A 12,740-nucleotide genomic window follows, 5' to 3' on the forward strand; every position below is an offset into this window, starting at 1 on the left:
CTGCATTAAGTCTGAAACACTTTTCTCTTTAAAATCAGAAGATGAATACATCACACTTAATTCGGTTTTTAAGCGAACAATGTCAAAAAATGGCCCATGGGTCTTTTCTAGGGCAGTAACATCACTGTCTGGAAACTTGTCAATAATTTAATTGAATAGGCGTTTGTATTTTGATTTTTCTGGTTCATCACTAATTCTTCGATTTTTGGAGCACGGCTGTCCTCCATAAACATCAATTTCAGTATCAACATGTCCATACAAACTATCAAAATCTTCATCTCTCACAGACTGAGTATTTAAAAAGAGCTCCTCAACCTTCTTGCCACAGTACTGAATATCCAGACTTTTTGTTTGTAAAATATTGAACACAGTATCGGAGAATGAAAAAATCTTGGAGAACACTGCCAGCAGAAATCTAGTGTTGAAGTTAAGTAAGAAGAACAAAACTCCTTGTGCTTTCATCCCAGTAGTCTGAAGTATCCTGTACATGTTGAAAGAATTTCACCAGCTTATCATAATATTCCTTCACAGTATTAATAGGACGTGAAGCAAAATTCCATCTTGTTGGTGCTACTGTTGGCAACTTCTGAACAAAATCTCGAAGAGCAGCTGTTTTCCTTGTAGACTTTTAAAAAACAGCAGCAAGTCCTGACTTTGTTTGGAAGAAAATTGTACATTCTTTGATTTTTGAAGCAGACTGCTGAAGTGTTAAATTCAATATGTGGCTATAACAATGCACAAATGTCGCATATGGATACTGGTCTTGAAGTAGTTTATTAAGCCCATTCACATGACCGGCTAAGACAGCAGCACCGTCATATGTTTGAGCCACAATCTTTTCCTCACAACTGAACTCTTTTAAAATAGCATGAACATGATTTAAGAGGGCTCCAGCAGTGCGATCTTTACTAACGTCAGCAAAACCAAGAAACCTCTCTTGAATTTCACCACTTTCATCTACAAAACAGAGTAAAGTAGAGAGTTGTGACTTATTAATAATATCAGACGTTTTGACTAACATTATTGCCACAAAAGTTGCTTGTTTGAGCTCCTCCTTTACTCTTCTCACAATTACTGAACTTATTTCTGCTATTAAATCATTTTGGATTGCAGACGACGTCTCTCTAAAAATGGTGGAGTCTTTCAGATGAGCTGCCAGAAGAGGATCATATTCACTTTTAATTTGTAGAAGTTCGATGTAATTCCCTCTGTTTACGGAAGTTGCAGACTCGTCATGTCCGCGAAATGGTAGTTCCTGTTTTGCTAAAAAAACACACTCCATCGATCAGTCGTTTAAGTATGTAATGATTTTTCTTTACCTTTTCATTATGAAGTTGGTCACTGATGCGTTTCTGTTCATCCATCTGGTGGTCGATCATTGTACGCCCAAAGCTATTTAACTGCAAGAAACACTTCATATTGTTTGCAGATTTCTCATGTCTTGTAATGGACAGTGTCAAGGTGTTCAAATTGTCAAAGCCAGTTTTACACCATACACCGTTATCAGCAGAAAATAGTAAACACGGCCAGCAAAACAGTCTATTCAGTTTCTTGGACCCTGTCAACCAGTGCGTATTATTATATTGAGATACAGAGAATGAATGTACATATTCTCTATTTTTCTCCCTGTGCTGTGTCTTTAAATCTGGCAGCACCGGACAGGGCCTGCCATTCTTAATAATGTCTGTTTTCTCTTGGATAGTCAGTCCTCCGAGAAAATGGATTTGATAACAAGCTGTCAATAATTCACAGTTCGGAACCCATTGCAGCACGTCAGATCATTCAGAATAGATGATCAGGAACTTACATACACTACTCACCGACACAACACACTAGATCTGTAGCTCTCGGACCAGAGCTTCCAACTACACATTACAAACGTGACAGCTTGCAACCGGCCTTGGAGAGAAAAACCCTGTGCGCGCATACATTTCTCGCTGTGTCGACAGCGCTGCTGAAGCTCCTAAGACACGAGCAAGCCTTGCTGGACTCGCCAAGATATATGCAACATGCGATTTGTATAATGCAGATCTATTACAGATACGCTACATATTGTAACTTTTTTTAAACTCGCCTGCTTTAGAAAAATTTTGCGCTTGCACAGCAAGCGTAGCATGCTCGGAGAAATTGCCCATGCTCAATACTTTTCTGAAGCTTTGGACCAATTCCACAGCTGACTTGATGTGTTGCTGTAGCTAGCTCCTTGACTGGCCTTAACAATCACTTGTGAAGCTGAGCAATAGACTGAAAAGTTTCTCCTTAATGTCGTTGGGGCGCTGGCTGTCCACTGTACTAACAGGAAGCTGTGTACCGTAATTATCATATTTCCAGATGTATTGTTTTGTTGTTGCTTGTGTTACTAGTGAGTTCATGTTACTGAGAGTTGATAGTTATGCATTCATTGTTTATTTTAATTTTATTGTATAGTGCTTTGATTTGGGTGTTTTAATTATGTTTACAATTCTTCAAATATATGATATTGTTGTGCTTCATTTTGTACTGTGAACAGAGAAAAAGAAACCAATGGTAGGCCTACTATCATTTCAGAAATTTCCTGTAGACAAGGACAAAATATGAGTTGCTCAAAGCAATTTCTCATGATAATGTTCTAAACAATAATTCTCCTTGACGCGTTATTTCGATTTTTTAAATTGTGTAGTGTAGTGATTTGTTTTTCTTGGAACATGCCATATTGTAGTGTGCCTTTTCCTACTTCAAGCAGGAAAAAGAGCAAAGGGACACTATCATTTCAAGAATTTTCTGTAGACCGAAACGAAACAAAAACCGAGTTGATCAGGCAGTTTGGTATAGATGTTGATTCCCATAGAGAATCTGAAATATTTGTCCCGAATGAGTAAATTTATAATACCAATATAAATGGTCCGTTATTGGACATTATAAAATTTCCAGCTAACTCATTCCTGGTTGCCAGCGTTTTGCCCCTGTGTGCTAGGTTGGGCTCATCAGTTGGTACCTAGCACACCCACCAAGACGCTAGCTAGTGCATGCCATGGAGGCCACTGCGTAGGCTACTTGGAGCCACCGGCAGTGCCAGCGCACTATGAGAGACTTTGTCTCATTACCAAAAATTGATGCCTGCCTGGCCATCAGATGAACCCAACCTAGCACACGGGGGCGAAATGCTGGCAACCAGGAATGAGTTCGTTGGAAAATTTAAAGTGTCCAATAACACACCATTTATATTAGTATCATACAGTTTGGGTCGAATGGCTGTGTGCTTGCATTCGGGAGATAGTGGGTTCAAATCCCAACATCAGCAACCCTGCGGGTGGTTTTCCATGGTTTCCCATTTTCACCCCAGGCAAATGTTGGAGCTCTACCTTATTTAAGGCTACGGCTGCTACCTTCCAAATTCTAGCCCTTTCCAATCCATCTGTCACTGCAAACCTTTTATGTGTTAGTGCGACGTTAAACGAGTAGGAAAAAAAAACAAAGGAACACACTAAACTGTGGCTCAAAGAGATTTCTCATGATAACTTTGTTCCAAACAGTTATTCTGTTTCTTCTACTGTCTGTAATCTCATTTCTAGACTAAAGAAAAGTTCTGTGCTATCAGTGTTCCATAACTATCCTTGTTATAATGTGACAAGTTCCAAGAGTTCCAGAAAAAAGTTATAAAAACAGCACCACCCTCGCCCAAGAAATGCAAAAGAGTTGAAGCTGCTTATGATTTTCAAAATCCTGATGCAAGCTGTTCAAAATTCAATATTCAAGGTACAGGTAATTTTGAATCTAAAATTGATATAGGGGTAAGTCATATATCCACCCAGACTAATGCCTCAAATATTGATGAAATGGGAAGAATTATACATCAGTTGCATGTGAAAGTAACTTGACTAAAACAGTAGCCTACTTCATGAGAGGAGCAGCAAGAACTGACAAAGGTACAAACTAAACTTCAACATGACAATGAAAACAATACTCTCTACTTGTAATGAGAGGTTTTGAAGAAATATGTTGCTGAGGGTAACATTCACACCAAATAGGACATAAAAACTTTCCAGTCTGTCAAACATACAAAATTTCAATAAAAATTATAACACTGTAAACATACCTGTAACAAATACACATTATTACATAAGGAATGACATGTTTCGTTCTACAAGAACATCCTCAGATTCTATTAAATCACTTAAATCATGTGTAAATATGTTGAGTAATTTATCCATTGTGTAAACTTGTCAATGATAGAGAGTTAGGAGATAATATGAACAAATATTAACAAAAATGATGATTTTAGAAGTACTCAACCAGCACCATATTAACATAATGAAAAACAAAATTCTGTACTTATTTGGATTGCTGAAGTTTAGTCTGCTGTCACCAAACGCTATTTCACAATTTCACAACTTGTAACGTAGGACCTATTAGTTTTATCGACGTAACTTTTGGGTACTGATGCAATAGCGGCTGCCATATACATTACTCTTATGGGGCTAACTTTGGAGAACAACCTTAGGGGCTCACAACTTGTAACTTTGACTCCTTGACTACCCTAACCTTACAGACCCATTATCAGCAAGCCTCCCAGGCTAGAGTTCGAGTTCTGAGCCAACTTTAACCTTCCTTGACACAGGCTGAGTAGCTCAGGCAGTAGAGATCTAGCCTTCTGAGCTCAAGTTAGCAGCTCAGTCTGGTAGCATTTAAAGGCGCTAGCGATGTGTCAGTAGATTAGCAAACGACACATGCGGGACGAATTCAAGCACCTTGGCATTTCTGAAAACTGTAAAAGTAGTTAGTGTGATGTAAAAACTAATGACATGGTTATTATCTTTTACTGCAATATTGCACAGTGATGTATACATAGACTCTTACCAATAGGAAAGCCTTAATCATGAAAGAATTAGCCTGCTTGAATTTTTCAAAGGGTAACATGAAGAGAAATTTTACTTCAGTTAGTACCAAGAGAATATATATCTTTGCAAGGATGCTATAATATCACGTGCCAGTCCGCTAGCCTTAACAATTTGATGACTACAGTCTCATGAGAGATGAAGCATAACGTATGTAATTTTTGCATTCAGAATAATTATTCTCAAAGCAAGACATACACAGCTTACTTAAGACAGGATTCAAATTTTTATCTCAAGATTCAGGGTTCGATTCTTAGTGGAGGTGTGGAGGAATTTATTTAATGTGAATGGGTGAGGTACAATGTTTAACAGCAATTCAATTTGGTCTACTTGAAATGATGGATGTCCGATGTCTGTTAGAGAAATAGCTCTGAGGTTTACTCAGCCTTCAACAAAAATGAGTACTGGGTTATTTTATAAAAACTGGTTGAGTTACCTTTTTAGTGCAATCTTATATATATAGCGGAGTAGTAAATGCGCAGTGTTTAATGTGAATGAAAGTTAAAATCCTCGACCTGACCAGGAAAGAAGACTAGAATGCTCAATGCACTACAAACTCGGATGTATTCAAATACCCAACCCCCGAGCCATAGAACTGAAAAGTTAATATCCCCCGGCCTGATCTAGAACTCCCTCCATTGAACTAAAGACCAGCGTGCTAACTGCACTAGGAACATCGGTGCAATTCAAACACCCAACCCTCAAGCTAAAGGAATTAAAAGTTAAAATCCCCAACTTGACTGAGAATTGAACACAGGCTCTCTCGGTTGGACCGGGGCTCAAGGTCCAAGTTCAATGGCTCTGCTAATCATGCAAGCTTAACCTTACAGGCTTGGGTTTGTTCCCAGACTTAACCTAACTGCTATACTAGGCAATATGGTGGCTATACATTTCTTATAAGACATGGTACAGTGCTACCTCTGGGGCTCGGAGCTGATCTTGGAGTTCTGAACAAGATGGTGGCTATACATTACTTTTATGGGACTAAGGAGGTGGTGTAAGGGCTAATACGTATACATTGCTCATATAGGACTAATTTTAGAGAGCTACTTCAGGGCCTCGGAGCTGAGCTACTACTTCTGAACAAAATGGTGACTATACATTCCTCGTATGGGACTAGGAAGATGGCATAAGAGCTAGTACATAAAAGGCTAAAGGACTCTAAAGGTCACTTAATGACCAAAGTGAACTAAAGGCTAAAGAGCACTGAAGGGCAAAAGGGTACGAAAGGCCTTAATGACCTTATATATACTCAAGGACTTAAACGTGCACGAAGAGCTCGAGTGCAATTCAAACACCTAACCATTGAGCAAAAGAAATGAAAAGTTAAAATCCCCGACCTACGAGGTGCAATAGCTTTGCGAGAATTCGCTGAGACAGGAAGTTTAAAGTACGAGGATTTTTTCTGAGAAGTAATACATACTGTCACGACTTTGCAAGAACACAGCTACCGTGTTTTACTCTGTAAGACTGCCTTGAGTTCACATCCTATTTTTATGAAAAGTATAAAGTATTAACAGAAAGCTCATTGAAGTGTAAACTAGAATCAGACACAAGTCTACAGTACATACAAAAGTTAGTGTTGAACACAGGTCTGCAGGAAAATTATTAAACTTGCAATATAAATGTTAGGAATAAAGCACTACCGATCACATAGGCTATATATAACAGTATTTATGCTAACTGAAATGATAGTTTAGTGGAAAGTCTAACTGCCTCTCTGGATCAGTGGTAGAGTTTCGGCCTCCGGATTCGAAGATAGTGGGTTCAAACCCGGCAGAGGTAGTCGGATTTTTAAAGGGCGGAAAAAAGTCCATTCGACACTCCATGTCGTACGATGTCGGCATGTAAAAGATCTCTGGTGACACAGTTGGTGTTTACCCGACAAAATTTATTAAATCTCAGCCATAGACGTCCAAGAGAGTTCTGGTTTACTCGGTCTGCCATCTAGTGGGCCTAGAGTAAAACGGAACATCGAAATTGACGAGCAGATAGCCAGATGGCGTCAAATTGAAATGTCTGCACACGGTAGCTGAGGCCATACGATTATTATTATTATTATTATTATTATTATTATTATTATTATTATTATTATTATTAGTAGTAGTAGTAGTAGTAGTAGTAGTAGTGGAAAGTCTAAAATTTCATTATTGTACAACTGCTAGCGGTTCAATCGAAAAATATTACATAACTAAAGTTGTAGAAAATAACATTTCTAATGTTGTTTTCAACAAGGGCGTACCCAGATAGTTTTACAGAGGTGGTTGAGATTTTGTGGGGGGTTGGGGAGGTGAGGCTTCTGAAAAACTGTAAGTTTAGTAACAAATACTTTTTTTTTTTCAAGTAGATTTTACAGAGAGAAAAGTTTGAAATAGTTTTAGAGCAGTACCTTTTACAATTCAACGGGTGAAGTAGAAAGGTAAGTTCATAGCGGTCTGGTGGGCAGAACATGCTTTAACACGTGCATTCAGTGTGACACAAAAATTTCTGTCATTTGTTAAAAAGTGGAGGTAACAATATGTTTCACTGTAAGTATTAAAAATATTTAGAACCTTAATTCCTTTTAAAAATGGAGGTAACAATATGTTTCACTGTAAGTATTAAAAATATTTAGAGCCTTGATTCCTTTAACAAAATGGAGGTAACAATATGTTTCACTGTAAGTATTAAAAATATTTAGAGCCTTGATTCCTTTTAAAAAATGGAGGTAACAATATGTTTCACTGTAAGTATTTAAAATATTTAGAAGTTGGACTTATTTTAAAAAATGGAGGTAACAATATGTTTCACTGTAAGTATTAAAAACATTTACAACCTTGATTCCTTTAAAAAAATGGAGGTAACAATATGTTTCACTGTAAGTATTAAAAATATTTAGAGCCTTGATTCCTTTTATAAGTGGAGGTAACAATATGTTTCACTGTATTAAAAATATTTAGAGCCTTGATTCCTTTTAAAATTGGAGTTAACAATATGTTTCACTGTAAGTATTAAAAATATTTAGAGCCTTGATTCCTTTTAAAAATGGAGGTAACAATATGTTTTACTGTAAGTATTAAAAATATTTAAAATTTTGACTTATTTTAAAAAATCTTCTGCCGGATTGATAACATGAAAATATTTCTATATGTTTATTGATACTGATTTTTATGGCGCAAAATGTATTAAGATCATAAAAAACAAACAGTACATATATTTCACCAAAATTATGTTTTCAGTAAATTTGTTATCTCTATTCACAGAGAAATATTTAAAGATGTCAGAGATTTTATAGGTTAAATTCAATTGTTTATTTTAAAAATTCTTGTTTTTATAATATTACTAATTTATTGGAGGCTATTTCAAAACCTGTATATGCTGTTTAAATTTGTAAAATTGACTTTTATTTTGGAGGGGGTTTGAACCCCGCTAACCTGGAAATTATCCGTGGATATCCATGAAGTGACTGTCTTGGCAGGAGCAAACTCTATGGCAGTGCAGATAATTTTGCTGATAATTTCTAAATAATGAAATTTATTAATTTTCACTCAGGTATATGGTACTCATTTTTACTTCTGGTAGATGACCATTGACATTGGTATGGATCCGGGCTGAGTGGCTCAGATGGTTAAGGCGCTGGCTTTCTGAGCCCAAGTTGGTAGGTTTGTAGGTTTGATCCTGGCTCAGTCCGGTGGTATTTGAAAGTGTTCAAATATGTCAGCCCTGTGTTGGCAATTTACTGGCACGTAAAGAACTCCTGAGGGACAACATTCCAGCATGTCGGCGTCTCCAAAATCCATAGTAGTAGTTAGTGGGACGTAAACACAATAACATTATTACTATTATTACATTGATATGGGAGAATGGTGATATATAAAGAGCCTTGAGACCACAAAGCCGTAAATCTGACCTAAGCCTAACTGGCTCCTGTCCTCAGTTACTGGAATTAAGGAATGAAGGTCAATACGTATGTAGTTGTTGCAAGAGAAAACACCTAATAAACCTGTGACTGGGAGGGGGGGATGCGATCTGGTGCAAGGTCTTATGTTAACAGATCTATCAGTTTCAGTACCATGTACCATGGGTGTAATATAACTTACTGTAGTTAAATATCTACAACAAAAGCAAAGCAAAGTCATCTCCATACAGGCCATGAAGACCCTCGGAGGGGTGAAAGGTAAAGGCTTCCACTATCCGTAACCTCGGCACTTGATGGGGGAGAGTGGTTGGTTCTACGCCCGGCCGCCTTTGCCCCCAGGAATTAACCTGGTATTCATTTTTGGTGTAGGTTGAGTGAACCTCAGGGTCATGTGAACCTCCGAAAGTGGAAAGCTCGTTTCTTAAATTTTACGACTTCCTGATGGGGATTCGAACCCACGTCCTTCCGGGCGAACCGAGCACGTCTTTACCGCTGCGGCCAGGCAGCCCCTAAATATCTACACCGTCCGCGGATAATATTTTGTAAATCCGCGCAGGCGCAGGGCTCTAGCTATAACAGAGATAATCGTGAATTAATACTTCTGCTGAGTTGCGAGAAAATAGTTAAACAGAATGTAATAAAAGTCGCAATGTAAAGGTTAGGAATAAAGCGCTATCGTGTAGGCTATAAATAATTGTATTCATGCCGGCTGAAATGGTATTTTAGGGGAAAGTGTAAAATTTCATTCTCGTATAAGCGTGTTAGCAGCGGTTCTATCGAAAAATACTAACATAATTAAATCTAGTCCGCCTCTGTGGTATAGTGGTTAGTGTGATTAGCTGCCACCCCCGGAGGCCCGCGTTCGATTCCCGGCTCTGCCAAGAAATTTGAAAAGTGGTATGAGGGCTGGAATGGAGTCCACTCAGCCTCGGGAGGTCAGTTGAGTAGAGGTGGGTTCGACTCCCACCTCAGCCATCCTAGAAGTTTCCATGGTTTCCCACTTCTCCTCCAGGCAAATGCCGGGATGGTACCTAACATAAGGCCACGGCCGCTTCCTTCCCTCTTCCTTGTCTCACCCTTTCAAACTTTCCATCCCCCCACAAGGCCCCTGTTTAGCATAGAAGGTGCGGCCGCCTGGGCGAGGTACTGGTCATTCTCCCCAGTTGTATCCCCGACCCAATGTCTCACGCTCCAGGACACTGCCCCTGGGCGGTAGAGGTGGGATCCTTCGCTGAGTCCAAGGGAAAAACTAACGCTGGAGGGTAAGCAGATTACGAATGAACGAACGAACATAATTAAAGCTAAACATTTTTAATCATTGTTGCCTTAATATGTCTTTCCGTACAGGCTATAATAATAGAGATAATCGTAAATTTAGAGTTGAACAGAATGTAATAAAGGAATAAAGCGCTATAGCGTAGGCTATAAATAATTTTATTCTTACTGAAATGGCAGTTTTGTGGTTCAGATATCCACCTCATAAGTAGACCTGTGATTTTAAGACAAATGCCTATTTTGTTCCTTAAGAAATAACATGGTCTGCCTCTGTGGTGTAGTGGTTAGTGTGAATAGCTGCCACCCCCGGAGGGCGGGTTCGACTCCCGGCTCTGCCACGAAATTTGAAAAGTGGTACGAGGGCTGGAACGGGGTCCACTCAGCCTCGGGAGGTCAACTGAGTAGAGGTGGGTTCGATTCCCACCTCAGCCATCCTGGAAGTTTCCGTGGTTTTCCACTTCTCCTCCAGGCAAATGTCGGGATGGTACCTAACTTAGGCCATGGCCGCTTCCTTCCCTCTTCCTTGCCTATCCATTCCAAACTTCCCATCCCTCACCAAGGCCCCTGTTCAGCATAGCAGGTGAGGCCGCCTGGGCGAGGTACTGGTCATTCTCCCCAGTTGTATCCCCCGACCCAATGTCTCACGCTCCAGGACACTACCCTTGAGGCGGTAGAGGTGGGATCCCTCGCTGAGTCCGAGGGAAATGCCAACCCTGGAGGGTAAGCAGATTAAGAAAGAAAGAAAGAAAGAAAGAAAGAAAGAAATAACATTTTTCTTGTAAATATGTTGATGTTTCATGATAAATCCCTTAGATTTACAGAGTTTTATAGTGCCCTAAAATACCTATTTCAACCTTTGGAGCCTATTTTAATATTTCAATGCCTAAAATGTCCGCCTCTATGGTGTAGTGGTTAGTGTGATTAGCTGCCACCCCCGGAGGCCCGGGTTCGATTCCCGGCTCTGCCACGACATTTGAAAAGTGGTACGAGGGCTGGAACGGGGTCCACTCAGCCTCAGGAGGTCAACTGAGTAGAGGTGGGTTCGATTCCCATCTCAGCCATCCTGGAAGTGGTTTTCCGTGGTTTCCCACTTCTCCTCCGGGCAAATGTCGGGATGGTACCTAACATAACGCCACGGCCGCTTCCTTGTCTCTCCCTTCCAATATTCCCATCCCCCACCAAGGCCTCTGTTCAGCACAGCAGGTGCGGCCGCCTGGGCGAGGCACTGATCATCCTCCCCAGTTGTATCCCAGACCCAGTGTCTCACGCTCCAGGACACTGCCCTCGAGGCGGTAGAGGTGAGCGTCACCATGTTTCTGCCTTGCCTATGATTAGTACCCACTATGTGGGGAACACCACGGGATAGTGCGAGTCCCTGTGGTTAGTCCAGTTATGTGAAGAACACCATAGGTTTGCGTTGCCTGTAAATAGCGACACAATGTGCGAAACACCATAGGCCTGTGTTACATGTGCGCATTATCGGTACATTACCTGTGAGTAGTATCATAATGTGTGGAATACCGCGAGTCTACGCTACTTTTGTTTAGTACCGCAACATAACAAATACCACGGTTCTACTTACCTAGCGATAAGTACCATTATGAGTGGCCGATGACCTGGATTTTGGACTCGTTTAGACTACAAGCATCATCGATTCAGTATTGTGCTTTAGAAGTAGTCCCTTGATCAGTAATACTCTTGTTTAACGCTAATTTCTGGGAATGTGGAGCATTGCGGGTCGGATCCACTGATTGTTTTAAGTCATATCCATCCATTCATTCTTCGTCCTCACGTTTAGAATTCTGGTCAGTGGAGGATTATGGATTTTTAATTGTCTTTACATTTCGTGCCCTTAGGGACCGAGATGTTAGGCCCCTTTAAGCAACAAGCATCATCATCATCAACATGGGATGATCATCGGCGCACGGGTCATAGCATTGCGGAGATTACACGCGAATTGGAGTTTCCGAGGTCAGCAGTTTCGAGGGTGAATCTTCAATATCGGAGAAAGAATGTTGCCAACCGCATAAACCGCCGCACGGGAAGACCACAAATGTTTAATTAAGGGACATCACGTTACCTCCGCAGAGCCATACTGGGCGCTCGACGTGCGACTCGGAGTCACGTTACCGCCCAGTTGAATGTTGGGCGTCAGGAACCCATTTCTACTAGGACTGTAAGGGGGCCACTGCACTACATGGACTTCAACCGACGACCACTCGTGTCCCTTTGCTTACACCTCGACAAAGACCTCAACGATGTGCATGGGCCCGCGAACATAGGCAATGGAACATGGAACAGTGGTGGCGTGTGGTATGGTTTGATGAATTCCGGTTCCAGCTGATGTGCACGTGAGAGTGTGGCGTTTGCCTCATGAAGCTATGTATCCTGCGTGTCAACAAGGTTGTGTCCAGACAGGAGATGGCTTATTTCTGGTCTCATGGCCGTAATTAGACCCCGCTGTCCGGCTGCTGCGAGTGCTGACAGGTGCACGTTATGTGGACATTCTTTCAGGCCATCTGCATCCCTTTCTGGCCCTAGAGTACCCCGATGGAGTGCCATGTTTCAACAGGACAATGCGCCTCTGTGGTGGTATGCAGGTGGTTGGAGGAGCACTCCAGTGAAGTTACGACCATGAATTGCTCCTCCAGATCTCCCAATCTTAATCCAATCGAGCATTTATGGGATGCTGT

This window comes from Anabrus simplex, chromosome 9 (assembly GCF_040414725.1).
Source record: "Anabrus simplex isolate iqAnaSimp1 chromosome 9, ASM4041472v1, whole genome shotgun sequence".
In the NCBI taxonomy this organism is placed as follows: domain Eukaryota; kingdom Metazoa; phylum Arthropoda; class Insecta; order Orthoptera; family Tettigoniidae; genus Anabrus; species Anabrus simplex.